Consider the following 16,047-nt stretch of genomic DNA (forward strand, 5'->3'; position numbering starts at 1 on the left):
AATTGCAATTCTCTAGTGTAGCTTCAACCAAAACCGTAAACAGGTTCTTAACTTGCTGAAAGACAGTTTGTTGCAGAGAAAGTGCGTGTAATGGGTAGCTAACGGAGAAGAGACTGATGCATTGTATCTTTCTGTGGGTGATGTGGACAGGAAGCTCAGAAAGTAATGTGGTTACAAGTGCACAATGGCGTCCCCTTTTCAGCTGTCAAATGTTGGAGGCCTTTCGGTTTGGACACTTTAGTTACAAACTGCAATAAGCTGGGGGGGGGTGGATCGGTTATCTTTTACTTTCTTAAAGACAAAGGGTTGTATCCAGTTAGTTAGCTAAACGTATATTCTGCCTTTCCTTACCAACGTGTTAACCAGGGCAGTTAACAATATAACATCAAATAAAACAGTATCCCGTATACAAGGTTTAGTCCTGTCAGACCTGGGGCTTAGTAAGGAGCAGGTTGTAATAGGGTCTATATCTGCCAAAGGTAGCGCTGGCAAAAAATATTTTGCTACCTGTTGTGAAGGACAAGATAGCACCCTCTAGCCATTCCACAGTTTGGCAGGAGTGGATGTAGATGTATGAGCATGTGGCAGAGGTGAAGGACCTGAACACCTAGCATTTTCTAAGCAAGCACCACTAGCAGAACTATTCAGCAGCACAGTGCAGACAAGAACAAGGTGATATATTACAGTACAGTGGTACCTCGGGTTACATACTGTCAGGGGTTCAGGAGCAGAGGCAAGGGCAAGGGAGGAAACAGAGAGCGAGGGGGAGGAGGCAGAAGAAAAGATGAGTGATGATGACGACCCGAGATCTCCGAGTCTTTCCAGTGAATCAGAAGATTCACAGAAAGGAGCACCAGTGGCCAGGGCAAGGGGGGAGCCTAGGGGGACACCCCAGGAAGAAAGGGCCAGAGGGGGCTCAGAGGGGAGCAGTTGGAAATCGGGACCAACGTCACCAACAGAGAGCAGGGGAGAGGAAGGGCGCCAGGTATCAAGCGCTGGCAGCTCACAACAGGAGGGAGGGCATGAGTCAGGAGTGGCCACACCTCCATCGGGGAGTGAAGAAACGGTCAGACGGAAAGTGGAAGGTTGGGCGTGCGCGCCAAGTTCAAATGCACAGGAAGGTGGCGCAGTAAGCAGCCCGGAAAGGGAGCCAGGTCCTAAAGCCCGGCGCAAGGAGACAGGAGGGTCCGGGGGGTCAGCGTCAGAAGAATCCCGGAAGGAAGAGACCCCAGGGGGCAGAGGGACCCAGAGAAGAACAGTCAGGCGGAAAAGGTGGAATAAGGCTAGGGTATTAAGTTGGTGTACAGGGGGCGGAGACTCAGACGGAGCTTCGCCGGTCTAACCCTTAAGACGTAGAGCTGCGCGCAGCAGCTTGAGAATGGAAACTGTAACTCAATAAAAGACTTTTACAAGTGACCGCTGGCTAGCGTGATCCTCTGTGAGCTAGGATCTGGAAGCAGCTCTGACACATACGCTTCAGGTTACAGACGCTTCAGGTTACAGACTCCACTAACCCAGAAATAGTACCTTGGGTTAAGAACTTTGCTTCAGGATGAGAACAGAAATCGTGCTCCGGCGGCGCAGCAGCAGCAGGAGGCCCCATTGGTGAAAGTGGTGCTTCAGGTTAAGAACAGTTTCAGGTTAAGAACGGACCTCCAGAACGAATTAAGTACTTACCCCGAGGTACCACTGTACTTCAAGATCCTCACCTCCACTCACAGTGCGTGAGTGGAAGGCCCCGGTAAAATCATTTCCTGTGATTAGTAGCTATACCTGTCAGTCAGAAAAGACTTCTGCCACACTCTCTTCCCACCTTGGCATTTTCCTTTTATGGCAAGCTTGGTGAGAACAGTTCCCCTTTTTGCGCACGGCCTGCAGTGTTTTTTCAATGTTCAAATTTTTGAAGCAGCCTGAGTCATTTCAGAGTTCCTCCTTTTTGTACAAGGTGCTTCCTTCAGTATGAACAAGCCCTGAATATTCCTTTGGGTCAGCATTTGGGGTTTGCCCAAATCTGATGCATATCTGTATTTGTAATATTCCTAGAACTAAAACAAGGAAAAAACTATCAGGCACTTTATTCATTTCATCTGCTCTTTTTATTATCATATAGCAGCTAAATAGAATAAAAATCCGGAAGCTCTTACTGAAGCATCTGAGATGGGAAGGCATGATACAGTATGCCCGGAACTGAAAAAAACAAGAAAGGCTTCCTTTGTTATTTGCCTTTTTAATTGGGATATTTCAGAATTCAGAGCCTCCTTTCTGAAATCTAGTCTGTTTCTTATTTTGCAGAAATTGGAAGCTTTATTTTAATTTATTGTCCTGGTTATTGACATGCTTTACACATCCCAAATGTCACTAATTGCTTTGCCTGCATCTGTAGCTTCTTTAAGACTTAAGCCAAAAGTATGCATCTCCCAACAGACCCTGGGAGTCTCTGTCTTAGAGCCCGCCAAGTGTTTATTGCATTTCATTAAGATATATTTCAACAATTTATTTGTTAAAACTTAGAAGCTTGAACAATTTATTTGTTAAAGCCTAGAAGCTTGAACAGCAAAGCTTCTAAGCAATGTGCAATAAAATTACGAAAGAGATATACAGTAGTAAACAACATTGGTTAAAATTAATCATAAAACAGAAGAACTTAAAATGCCTGCTGAAATAAGAGTCTTGCTTGAGCACTAGAAACCAGATAGGGAGCAGACCTGTGAGGTCACAGCCAGGAGGGAGTTCCGCAGGATAGGACCCAAAATACTGAATGCTCCCGATGGAGTCAAGCTGTGTGCTTGAGCCACAGGGGAACACTAACAGAGACTCCCTCAAAGAATCCTGTCTTCCCTCAAGACCACTACTTATATTGGATATAGACTATATATTTCTTTGTGTTCACATAAAACATCAATGCTTTAATTAAGTTATTTAGCAAATGCATTTATGTCATCCCCACCATAGGGTCTTGCAAGGGAGTTTGTTACCATGCATCAGAAAGACTCTTTAAGGCTGTGAACCTTGAACAGGTAGGTTGCCGCTCCTATGAGAATTTTGGTGCACCTGAGAGCTGTTCCATACAGAAGGGCTGGAAGATTGTAAGTGTAGCTGCTAGGAAAGAGAGTGCTCCTTTCTTGTCAAACTTGGAAACAAAACACTTTAAAAATGCTTCTGTTATGCTTCCCAAGAATCTGTTTCTTTGGGTCTCGCCTCTGGCTAATTTGGCTGCCTTAGAGACGTATTTCTCCATATGGTCATGACCGCCAATATTTGGCTACTCTGGATAAAATTAGAGGATCCCCATTATAATTTGTTGTGCAACAGGACTGTAGCATTCATGGTTAGAATGTAGGAGATCTCACGGCAATGCTTGCAAATCAGTATCAGGCTTTTGGGTTGAAGATTTTGAAGCAACAATGGCAAGATTAGCTAGGACCAGCAGTTGGGTTCATTTGTCACCCTGTTTTGCACTGTGGCCGGCTTCAGTATGAAGGTGAAAGATGCAAGTTGACCTTAGAGCCTGAAGGCCAGATAAAATTTCCAGAGTGTGTCTTCATGTCCAGTGCATTGAATTCAATTGTGGTTACTACTGAGTATACATCAGTGTTTAACCAACCTTGGGTCTCCAGGTGTTTTTCATACTACAATTCCCATCATCCCTGACCACTGGTCTTGCTAGCTAGGGATGATGGGAGTTGTAGTCCAAAACTAGCTGGAGACCCAAGGTTGGGAAACTTTGGTATACATGTATAGGATTGTGCTGTCCAGTATTGCTTGTGAGCCAGAAGCAGACCAGTAGGTAGCAGGGGGCATTAGGTGAGTCACTACTGTATACCAGGACAGAAAGGGATGAGGTGGGAGTGAGGTGGGTTCATCACCAGATTGGCTCCACAGGTGCATATGTATCACACTGACTCAGGTGGAAGGAGGTCGCCTGAGCAGTGCACTCCTACCACCCTGTCCTTTACCAATGTAGACGGTAAATAAATGGAATAAAAGGGCTTGTTTTCATGTGTGTTTACCCCTCACTATACCAAATATTCCATATTATCCAGATATAAATATCCAGGACTTCTTTTATTTTTAGTTAAGTGAGAAGATGAATAGGAAGAGCACTGAGTTTTGTATATATACTGTAAAGAAGAAAAATCAAAACATGAACGATGAAGCCAAGTTTCAGTGCATAATAGCAATCCAAGGGCTGTCCCACAAGGCATTCACTGACAACAACAGAACTCTGTTTACCACAAATCTCCATGCCCTTTCTCTTGTTTAGTTACTGCTAGACCCTCTGTTCTTCAGCCAGGTTTTACATCCTTTGTATCAAATGGCTTATGCTGAAAAGCAAAACACAGAGAAGTTCATTGGGATTTGAGATCAAAGTGTAGAATACAAGCATTTGGGTGGTCAGTTTCAACCTAAAGTCTTCTTGTATCAGGCATAGCATTGTTACAATACAAGCACTTTGCTGTAAGGGGGGAAAGAGATGGATATATCAAAACGGTAAATATAAAATGGGTAGGAGGCATGGAATGAAAAGGGGGATTGAGAATATAGAAGAGAATAAACCAGGAAGCCTAGAGTTTTATGCAGTGACTGGAGCCATCAGAAGACTATCCAGACATTAGCAGTAAGCTTGGCACCGATGGCTCCAAAATGTGTAATTTTATCTTGGTTTAAAGGTTTTGAACTCTGGCTTCAGATTTATATTTGATGATACTGATCTGAAGAAACCCCATGGACCTCACACCAAGGAACAGCCCCCTCAAGTCTTTCATATTGTTTTATAGCAACAATTTCAGGGAAGTCAAATCACAGGCTGAGAGCCCAGGGAAGAATGCTGAAATAACAGTTTTGTAGCAGGGTGGTACTTTGCTAAGTGTGAAAACATTTCATTTACTTATTGTTTATTAAATTTGTATCCCTTCCTTCCCCCAAAAGAACCCAGGGTGGCAAACAGCAAAACGTTAAAGCAGCACAATTTAAAACCAAATAAAAACATTTTAAAATCATCTGGAGCATTTAAAAATGTTTAGAACTTCTAAAAATATTTAAAAGCAATCACATACCCTCCCAGTTAATGATTTCACCTTTCCCATAGCCAGTATATTTTAGCCATCAAAAACCTGGGTATACAGAAATGTTTTTGAATTTCTCCTGAAGCTTAATAATAATAATAATAATAATAATAATAATAATAATAATAATAATTTACTTATAACCCATCCATCTGGCTGGGTTTCCCCAGCCATTCTGGGCGGCTCCCAACAGAATATGAAAAAACACGATAAAACATCAAACATTAAAAACTTCCCTAAACAGAGCTGCCTTCAGATGTCTTCTAAAAATCAGATAGTTGTTTATTTCCTTGACATCTGATGGGAGGGTGTTCCACAGGGTGGGTGCCACTACTGAGAAGGCCCTCTGCCTGGTTCCCTGTAACCTCACTTCTCGCAGTGAGGGAACCGCCAGAAGGCCCTCGGAGCTGGACCTCAGTGTCCAGGCTGAACAATGGGGGTGGAGATGCTCCTTCAGGCATACTGGGCTGAGGGAGAGCAGTACACCTCACCAAGGAAGGCATTCCACCACCAGGAAACCACCACCAAGAAGGTCCTGTCACGAGTCAGCATCTATTGGGCAGTAGTCATAGGCAGTACCACCAATCTGGTGTTAAGAAGCAGCAGATTTGCCCATTCAAATGTATTCTAATTTTATTTAATTTATTTAAATAAATTAAATAAATATTTAAATAAATTATTTAAATATTTCTAAACCACTCTTTCACATAAAATGTTGCAAGGCATATGCAACCTAAAGAACCTAATAAAAAGGATAAGAATGTCAGGCACAACAGTAAAAGCTGGTTGGCAAAGAATTTCAAGTTCGAAAGGCCTGCCTGAATAATACAGTTTTCAGACAGTGTCTAAAAGTGAGCGGGGATGATTCCTGCCTGGCCTCATGGAGGTGTATTGAGAGCTCTGTAGCACCCGCAGCTCTGATTTCCAACATACAGGAATGGCTAAAGTGGCAGTGCTGCCACTGCTGCCCCCAGCATTTGCCACTTGAGACGGCTGCCTCACTTCGCCTAATGGCAGTGCTGGCCCAGGCAACCCTCCATGATAGAAAGGCTGCCCCTGGTTGCCATGGTATTGTTGCTTTTGGCACTAGAATTTGAGTCCTCTCTGCAGTTTGTTATCCTTCTTTGGAGAGACTCATGTATGAAACCGACACACCACAACAAGTCGATCAATGTTCGATACTAGAAGCTATAATGTAGACAAAGCGATTGAAAGAGGAACAGCCCTTGAGCTTCACGAATTCCCATTACTTTTAAATCTGATTTATGGTGCAGGCCAACATTCTAGCCATATGAGTCTACCTTCGACTATCATTCTGTTGAGTGATATGTATTAGAAAAGTGCCATCAATCCTACACCTGTTCAATGTGTATTGAAGAGCATGTTGTGACAAATATGAATACCTGCATTCAGGAAAGAATGCAAATTTAATTGATGCACTTTTTTCCTATGAGAGATGTGTATGAGAGAGAGGGGGAATGAAAGAGAGGGGGGAAATAAGAATCCCTCACTGAAGCCTTTACTGGCTTATTTCCCCCTATGCTTTGGCTACGAAGATATAGTAGAAAATTGCCGAATTGAAAAATATTGCACATGAAAATACAGAAGTCAGCAAACATTAGAGATTGTTTGTATTATAAAGATTTTAAGGGTGCTTTTTTAATGAGTCTCATGAAAATAAAAAGAATGTCAATATCTATCTTCATTCTCTTCGCGAGGAATGTGCTGTAGCTTGCAATGTGTGCCTCTTAAGTAAATGTTAGTCAAAAATATCTCTGAGATGATTAAGACCAGTGACGTTTGAAGTGGTTTATTTTGGAAAACCAAATGTTACACTGTTTGAAAACAGGTTGTTCCTATGTGACAGAAAGCCCAAAATGATAGGAAGACTTGGGTTTGTTAAAAATAAAAGAAAAAATAGATCCCCCCCAAATCCAACACAACAGGAGTTTCGCCCAGTTTTAGCCCTTTTATGAAACTGCCACTTAAAAATTAACAGGCTGAGGCAGACTACATTTTCTGTCTCCCACTTGCATATGTCCACCACCCATTAACTCCCTTAGGTCCTTCCCCATTGCTCTGATACAGACAAGCCCACCCTATGCACCCATTTGCAGGCTGCCCTTCATACAGCTCCTTTGAGACATCAGTAGTGAGAACGGACTTAAGCTACAGCCCCAGCCCCCTCAGCAGCCCGATCTAAACCTTCTTTGAGTGCCTTACCCTGACTGGAATAAATTGGGAGAATGCCTCTTGCTTGCCTGGCTAGTGTGTGGAGAGATGCATGTAGGTGAGTGTGTAGACCAGGCACCCCCAAACTCGGCCCTCCAGATGTTTTGGGACTACAACTCCCATCATCCCTAGCTAGCAGGGCCAGCGGTCAGGGATGGTGGGAATTGTAGTCCCAAACATCTGGAGGGCTAGAGTTTGCCTATGCCTGGTATAGACATATATGGTGGCTCCTTGTGGCTGGAATGTAGCCTATTGTATAATAAGAGTCACATCCCTTGCTCCATCCACAAGGGAGGTTAGCCATGAGCAAATGCAGCCCTTGAGCTGAAAAATATTCCACATATCTATATATCTATATCTATCTATCTGTCTATCTATCTATCTATCTATCTATCTATCTATCTATCTATCTATCATCTATCTATCTATCATCTATCTATCTATCATCTATCTAATCTATCTATCTATCTATCTATCTATCATCTATCTATCTATCTATCTACCATCTATCTATCTATCTATCTATCTATCTATCTATCTATCTATCATCTATCTATCTATCTATCTCTATCATCTATCTATCTATCATCTATCATCTTCTGTATTTTTCCATGTATAAGACTAGGGGTTTTTTTTACCAAAACATTAGGTTTAAAATTGGGGCTCGTCTTATATACGGGCAGTGCTGAGGAGTGTTTTCTTAATTTGGAGTCCCCCAAAATAGGGGGTGTCTTATACATGGGGATGTCTTATACACAGAAAAATATGGTATATATCTCCTTAGCTAATGTATAAGGCATAAATTGAGCTTACGGAATAGAAATTAAAGCATCCAAGAAGCTTATGTCAGTGGACTTTAGTTGAGCATGATCACATTCAAGTGCTTGTCATATTGAAGCATACTTATTTTAAATTGCAGTTACCATAGTTACCTTTTAATTCTGGTCCATATGTTTCTTGAGGGGGGGACCTCCTTTTTCTTAATGGAAATTGACAGTCATGAATACAGATGCCATTTGTAAGTCTAAAAAAAGTAAATCCTCCTCTCTTCTATTCTTCTCTAAATGTCATCAGATGTGCAGTTAATTCCTTTGAAGTCTTATTTCCTGTAGTCCACTTGCCAAACAGAAGAAGTGAGCTACAAGAAAATAGTCTTCTCTCTCCCACTTTCTCTCTCTCTCTCTAAATATTTTTGAATTCAGTGTTTGGAAAAATGCCATTTTCTTTTACATCCTGTCGTCCTTCCTTGAATGCAACATACCTGTAGTGGACACCTGTGTAAATATTTATAAATATTTTTCCTTTTGGAAACTGCTTGCAAAGCTATGAAATCCGATAGCTGTGATTTCTATGGAAGCAAGTCCTGATACAGTTCTGCTGAGCAGCAAAGCACAATTGATTTTAAGAGGCCAGAGTTGGATTTTGTGGTTAGTACATAGCCTTGAACAATAGAGACAACTTTCAAATATATTGTTGGCATTATGGGAAGCTTCTTCTTCTTCCTCTTCTTCACTCTCCAGTAGATTAAGCAACTGTTGGGTTCTAAGTGAAACCTTGCCCTTAACCAACCAACCAGAAAATAAAATCAGGTCTACCTTCCACCATAAGATAGTAGGACTGGTCATTCTGTTTTGCTAAAGGTGTCAAGTTAGGTTGAAGTGGGCTGCTATTTCATAACTCTGGAGCCTTGTGATCTAGTTTATGGTGGCCTTGTGGGTTTCCTGTCCCCATCAGATGACTCTCCTTCTGAGGAAGATCTGGCTGAAGATGAGCAAGCACTCCCAGAAACACAGGAGCAGTCCAGAGGAGCTGAGGAGGACCTGGGACCTTCAGTGGAGACTGGCAGGGATCTCTCCCTGCAAAAAGGGGGCTTGACCTCTGAAGCAAGACAGAACAACCCCCAATCCCCTGTGAACCACAATGCCCCAAGAGGCAGGTTGAGACCCTTACAGTCAGGAGGAGAATCCCAACGGTCATCTAGTCCAATCCCCTGCAATGCAGGAATCTTGATTAGATTATACCCAACAGGTGGCTATCCAACCCCTGCTTAAAAACCTTCAAGAGAGGAGAGTCCATCACCTCTCGTCGGAGGAATTCCTCAGGGGTGAAGTGCTACTCAGTAGGACCTTTCTAGCTGCACTCTGCAGAAAACATTGATTTTAGCATATTTGTTAGCCCAGGTAAACAAGCATTCCCTGAGGGATGAATGTTAATCTGATTTACTGATTTGTTGGTGTAATATTGCTGTAAGTAACGTCTTTTATTGATGATTTTATTATGATCACTTGGCTGTTGTTTTTTTAATCCTTGGGGGTATAGAAATATTTGTAAATAAATAAATAAATATCACTCATCCAATCTACGCTTATTTAACTTATATGCAGAATTCATCATGCGAAAGGCTGGGCTGGATGAATCCCAAGCCGGAATTAAGATTGCCGGAAGAAATATCAACAACCTCAGATATGCAGATGACACAACCTTGATGGCAGAAAGTGAGGAGGAATTAAAGAACCTTTTAATAAGGGTGAAAGAGGAGAGCGCAAAATATGGTCTGAAGCTCAACATCAAAAAAACGAAGATCATGGCCACTGGGCCCATCACCTCCTGGCAAATAGAAGGGGAAGAAATGGAGGCAGTGAGAGATTTTACTTTCTTGGGCTCCATGATCACTGCAGATGGTGACAGCAGGCACGAAATTAAAAGACGCCTGCTCCTTGGGAGAAAGGTGATGGCAAACCTAGACAGCATCTTAAAAAGCAGAGACATCACCTTGCCAACAAAGGTCCATATAGTTAAAGCCATGGTTTTCCCAGTAGTGATGTATGGAAGTGAGAGCTGGACCATAAAGAAGGCTGATCGCCGAAGAATTGATGCTTTTGAATTGTGGTGCTGGAGGAGACTCTTGAGAGTCCCATGGACTGCAAGAAGATCAAACGCATCCATTCTTAAGGAAATTAGCCCTGAGTGCTCACTGGAAGGACAGATCGTGAAGCTGAGGCTCCAATACTTTGGCCACCTCATGAGAAGAGAAGACTCCCTGGAAAAGACCCTGATGTTGGGAAAGATGGAGGGCACAAGGAGAAGGGGACGACAGAGGACGAGATGGTTGGACAGTATTCTCGAAGCTACAAACATGAGTCTGACCAAACTGCGGGAGACAGTGGAAGACAGAAGTGCCTGGCGTGCTCTGGTCCATGGGGTCACGAAGAGTCGGATACGACTAAACAGCAGCAACAACAACAATCTACGCTGGTTGACATTTAATTTCTGGGCTCAATTTAAAGTGCTGGTGGTTACCTTTAGAGCTTTAATCGGTTTCGGGTCAAGTTATTTTGACAACTGCTTTCAGACAGGGCCGTTCTAGTGGCTACCCCATAGGCAGGGACATATAGCTCCCATTCAGTTGTTTTTTAAACATCCCTTGAAGGCTTTTCTGCTTGAAGTCACTTTTAACTAATATCCTAGTGTTCTGTATTCAAAGTGCTGCTATTTTAATCTCTCTTTTTTCCAACTGCTTAAATCTAATATATGTAATATTTTATACCATTTGTGTTCTTTTAAGTGCTGCTGGGGTAACATTTTTTGATGTTTTAGGACTGGATCCAACATTTCAGAAGCAGAAGTCTGCCTGGGCAGTGGGTCTTTCACTTTCTCCCAAGCCCTCCCAGCTTTGTCCCCATAAACCTTTCCATATTATCAATGGGACCTGCTAAACATTGTGGGTTGTGTCATCCAGAGCCACAGTGAAACTGACCACACCTGGGCAGAGATCTTGCATGATACTGAATTCAGCCCTTTCCATTTTACTCCAGGTAGTACTTCATAGGTTATGATTATGTTCATGACAAATTTTGTGATGTGAGCCACCTTGGGGTGGGGCTTGCTTTTGAAAAGTGGCATACAAACTCAGAAATAAATGAATGGATAAATTAAATAGAATTAAATAAATAAGAAATACATGCTGTATCTTTTCAGAATTGTCTGAAGAACTGCAGTGCTCTCTCTTTCTGGGAACATTTTCTTGTTTATAATTCAGCATAAGTTGTTTTTTTTAATTCCATCTTTCAGTTATATTCCCCAGGCAATTTAAAGAAAGAATAACATTTCACAAGCATCAAGTTTCACACAATTTGAAAGTCTGTGAAATATTTACAACCAGACAAGAATAGGTGTTTTCCAAGCCTAAATCCTGCAAACAGTTTATAAATCTCTTTCAATTTTGCATGTCATTTTCAGAAGGTAATATGTTTTTACACAGTTACTTTTTTTTCTTTTTCATCCCCTCTTCCCCTATCTCCAGCTATGTGAAGTCAGAAATATATACATGATAAGACTTGAGGATTGACACTCCTTGACAGCTCACATATTCCCCCCCTGTCATTGTGATTCTATTTTCTATACACTGCTAAGCCTCCTGAAAATGATTACCTTCCACTAGATTTTCTTCCATTGGGTTTGATGCAACATGTAATTCTGTAACAGGTAGAAATAAAACAGGATCTCAAGGTTGGCAACACAAGAAGATATATGATGTGGAAGACACCCTGCTAGCATATTCTTATCTGCCTCTCTTTCACTCCATCCTTCTGCCTCTAATTACAATGAAAGGAATGCTGGCCATAGAAAGTTCAGACTCAGTGGCTGGATATAATGATGAAATCAGGAGGCAAAAGTCTCATATATATTTTTAAGCTGAGAACTGCAGAGAAGTGTGAAATCTGATAGATAATTATGCTTCAACCCAAGTATTAATCTGGGAGATATGAATTGGATCAGTTCACTTTAAAACGTGAACCAAATAAAATTCTCTTTCATGCGTAAGTATTACCATTTTAAAAATGCCTCTCTTCTCAAAACCACAAATCAGTCAAATGAGCAAGTCAGCTACTCAAAGCTCTTGGCTTCGGCCTTGTTTATGTATTCAAGAGGTGAAATGAACATGTTATATTAAATCTGAAGGATATATCATATAAACGGCTTGTTGCAAAGCCTTTTAAGTTAAATAAGAAAGTTGTGAGGTGCCGTGCAGTTTTACTCCCCAGTGACAGAAGTTCCTAGCCACTCTTGTAAAGCAAAGGGTCAAGTGATGGCGGCAGCCCTAGCATGACATCTCCTTAGCCTGGACTCAGAGTTGTTGTGCACATTACACAGAAGGCGGTGGTTCAATTCAATTAAATTCATATCTCGCTTCCCACTTCCAGAAGGAGTTCCAAAGTGGTACTAGATATAATATACCAGAAAAATATATTAAAATGACGTGAATACTGCCTGCAATGACCTCTCCTTTCCCATCCCCAGCTTTCCCTGGTGTGTTCCAATTCTGGCTACACCCCTCGTCGGGGTTCTCTCCCTGCTCTCTGCCACTTCATGACATCAGTTTAGTTTTAGTTTTTTGCATTTCTCCCCAGCACCACCAGCACCAAAAAGGGTGTGTGTGTGTGTGAGAGAGAGAGAGAGAGAGAGAGAGAGAGAGAGAGAGAGAGAGAGAGAAGGTTGGAGATTGTTGCAGCAAATCGCCACTCTTCAGCTTCTCCTGTTCTTCATTATGTTTTCCTTTTAAAATAAACCAAGCAGAACTCTGGGGGAAAGGATGGATAATACAGACTTCAGACTGATTATATTGGGGTTGTGCTGTCCTCTCTGCTTGGACTCCCAAGGGCACTCACTGATAAGGAGAAGGGCAGAAGTCATGGTGTCAGTACCTTGGAGAGCTCACTGTGACCATTGTTCAATAGGAGCCTCTCAGTGGGAGCTGTTGCCTCAACAGCATGCCAAACCTTCTGAAGGCTGGCTGGCCTGAACCTCCTATTAGCACCACTCCCTGCCACCACCTGCTTCCCAGTTCTCTCTCTCTAAAAAGTTCTGTAACCTCTGGCTTCTACACCATCGAGGTGATGAGGTATGAACTGGAGGGGTGTGTATGGTATAGTGGTTAAGAGCGGTAGATTCGTAATCTGGTGAATCATAGTGTCAGGGAACTGCCATCGGAAGGAAGGGAGGTGAAAGGGCTCACACAGGTTGGGAGAGACTCAGCAGCTGAAAAGGGAACCAGTAGGGGGGAGAGGAGGTGAGCTGAGGGAAAGGGAGCTGGAGGGATGGCTCAGAGACACCTCCAGCGAAAACAGTGGGGAGGTTTCAGGACCTCCTGTAGGGACACCCACTCCTCGCCGGAAACTGTCACACAGAGAGTCCAGAAGACGTGTTTCCGTTAAGGAGCTTTTATGTTGGAAACGATTCCGAAAGCAACCACTGTCGGAATCTGCTAGCGACTGACGGAGCCATGTTTAAGGGGCTCCGTTACAGACAGAGGTTTGCAAGTTTGACCAAACTCTGAGGGACTTGGATTTTACGCACAAGCAGCTCATTGTCCCATCACACATAGAATCATAGAATCATAGAGTTGGAATAGACCACAAGGGCCATTGAGTCCAACCCCCTGCCAAGCAGGGAACACCATCAGAGCACTCCTGACATATGGTTGTCAAGCCTCTGCTTAAAGACCTCCAAAGTAGGAGACTCCACCACACTCCTTGGCAGCAAATTCCACTGTCGAACAGCTCTTACTGTCAGGAAGTTCTTCCTAATGTTTAGGTGGAGTCTTCTTTCTTGTAGTTTGGATCCATTGCTCCGTGTCCGCTTCTCTGGAGCAGCAGAAAACAACCTTTCTCCCTCCTCTATATGACATCCTTTTACATATTTGAACATGGCTATCATATCACCCCTTAACCTCCTCTTCTCCAGGCTAAACATGCCCAGCTCCCTTAGCCGTTCCTCATAAGGCATTGTTTCCAGGCCTTTGACCATTTTGGTTGCCCTCCTCTGGACACGTTCCAGTTTGTCAGTGTCCTTCTTGAACTGTGGTGCCCAGAACTGGACACAGTACTCCAGGTGAGGTCTGACCAGAGCAGAATACAGTGGCACTATTACTTCCCTTGATCTAGATGCTATACTCCTATTGATGCAGCCCAGAATTGCATTGGCTTTTTTAGCTGCCGCATCACACTGTTGCCTCATGTCAAGTTTGTGGTCAACCAAGACTCCTAGATCCTTTTCACATGTACTGCTCTCAAGCCAGGTGTCACCCATCTTGTATTTGTGCCTCATTTTTTTTGCCCAAGTGCAATACTTTACATTTCTCCCTGTTAAAGTTCATCTTGTTTGTTTTGGCCCAGTTCTCTAATCTGTCAAGGTCATTTTGAAGTGTGATCCTGTCCTCTGGGGTGTTAGCCACCCCTCCCAGTTTGGTGTCATCTGCAAATTTGATCAGGATGCCCTTGAGTCCATCATCCAAGTCATTGATAAAGATGTTGAATAAGACCGGGCCCAAGACAGAACCCTGTGGCACCCCACTAGTCACTCTTCTCCAGGATGAAGAGGAACCATTGATGAGCACCCTTTGGGTTCGGTCAGTTAGCCAGTTACAAATCCACTGAGTGGTAGCATAGTCAAGACCGCATTTTACCAGCTTCTTTACAAGAATATCATGGGGCACCTTGTCAAATGCCTTGCTGAAATCAAGGTAGGCTACATCCACTGCGTTCCCTTCATCTACCAGGCTTGTAATTCTGTCAAAAAATGAGATCAGGTTAGTCTGACATGACTTATTTTTCAGAAATCCATGCTGACTATTGGTGATCACAGCATTCCTTTCTAGGTGCTCACAGACTGTTTGCTTAATGATCTGCTCCAGAATCTTCCCTGGTATTGATGTCAGACTGACTGGGCGATAATTATTTGGGTCCTCTCTTTCCCCCTTTTTGAAAATAGGGACAACATTTGCCCTCCTCCAGTCTGCCGGGACTTCGCCTGTTCTCCAGGAATTCTCAAAGATGACTGCCAGTGGTTCTGAGATCACATCTGCCAGTTCTTTTAATACTCTTGGATGCAATTCATCTGGCCCTGGAGACTTGAATACATCTAAACTAGCCAAGTATTCTTGTACTATCTCCTTAGTTATTCTGGGCTGTGTTTCCTCTGCTGAATCATTTGCTCCAAATTCTTCAGGTCGGGCATTGTTTTCTTTATCGGAGAAGACTGAGGCAAAGAAGGCATTGAGGAGTTCAGCCCTTTCTGTGTCCCCTGTTTGCATTTCACCATCTTCTCCTCGTGAGTGACCCCACTGTTTCTTTGTTCTTCCTTTTGCTACAGACATACCCATAAAAGCCTTTTTTGTTGCTTTTAACCTCTCTAGCAAGCCTGAGTTCATTCTGTGCTTTAGATTTTCTGACTTTGTGTCTACATGTGCTGGCTATTTGTTTGAATTCTTCTTTGGTGGTTTCCCCTCTTTCCATTTTTTGTACACATCCTTTTTTAATCTTAACTCAGTTAAAAGTTCTTTAGATAGCCACCCTGGCTTCTTTAGGCACCTTCCATGTTTCCGTCTCATTGGTATTGCCTGAAGTTGTGCTATTACTATCTCCCTCTTAACAAACTCCCAGCCATCATGAACTCCCTTTCCTTTTAGTATTACTGTCCATGGGATCTCACCCAGCACTTCCCTAAGTTTTATGAAGTCGGCTTTCTTAAAGTCAAGAAATTGAGTCCTAGTATGCTTGGCTGCTCCTTTCCCCTGTATAGTAAACTTCAGAAGAGCATGATCACTCGCGCCTAATGATCCTTCCACTTCTACCCCACTAACCAGGTCATCAACATTGGTTAGGACCAGATCTGAACCGGGTTCGCGTCTCCACTCCTCCACATGCAGCTGCTGGGTGACCTTGGGCTAGTCATGCTTCTCTGAAGTCTC

This window comes from Podarcis liolepis (assembly GCF_965112155.1).
Source record: "Podarcis liolepis genome assembly, chromosome: 2".
NCBI classification, from domain to species: Eukaryota; Metazoa; Chordata; class Lepidosauria; order Squamata; family Lacertidae; genus Podarcis; species Podarcis liolepis.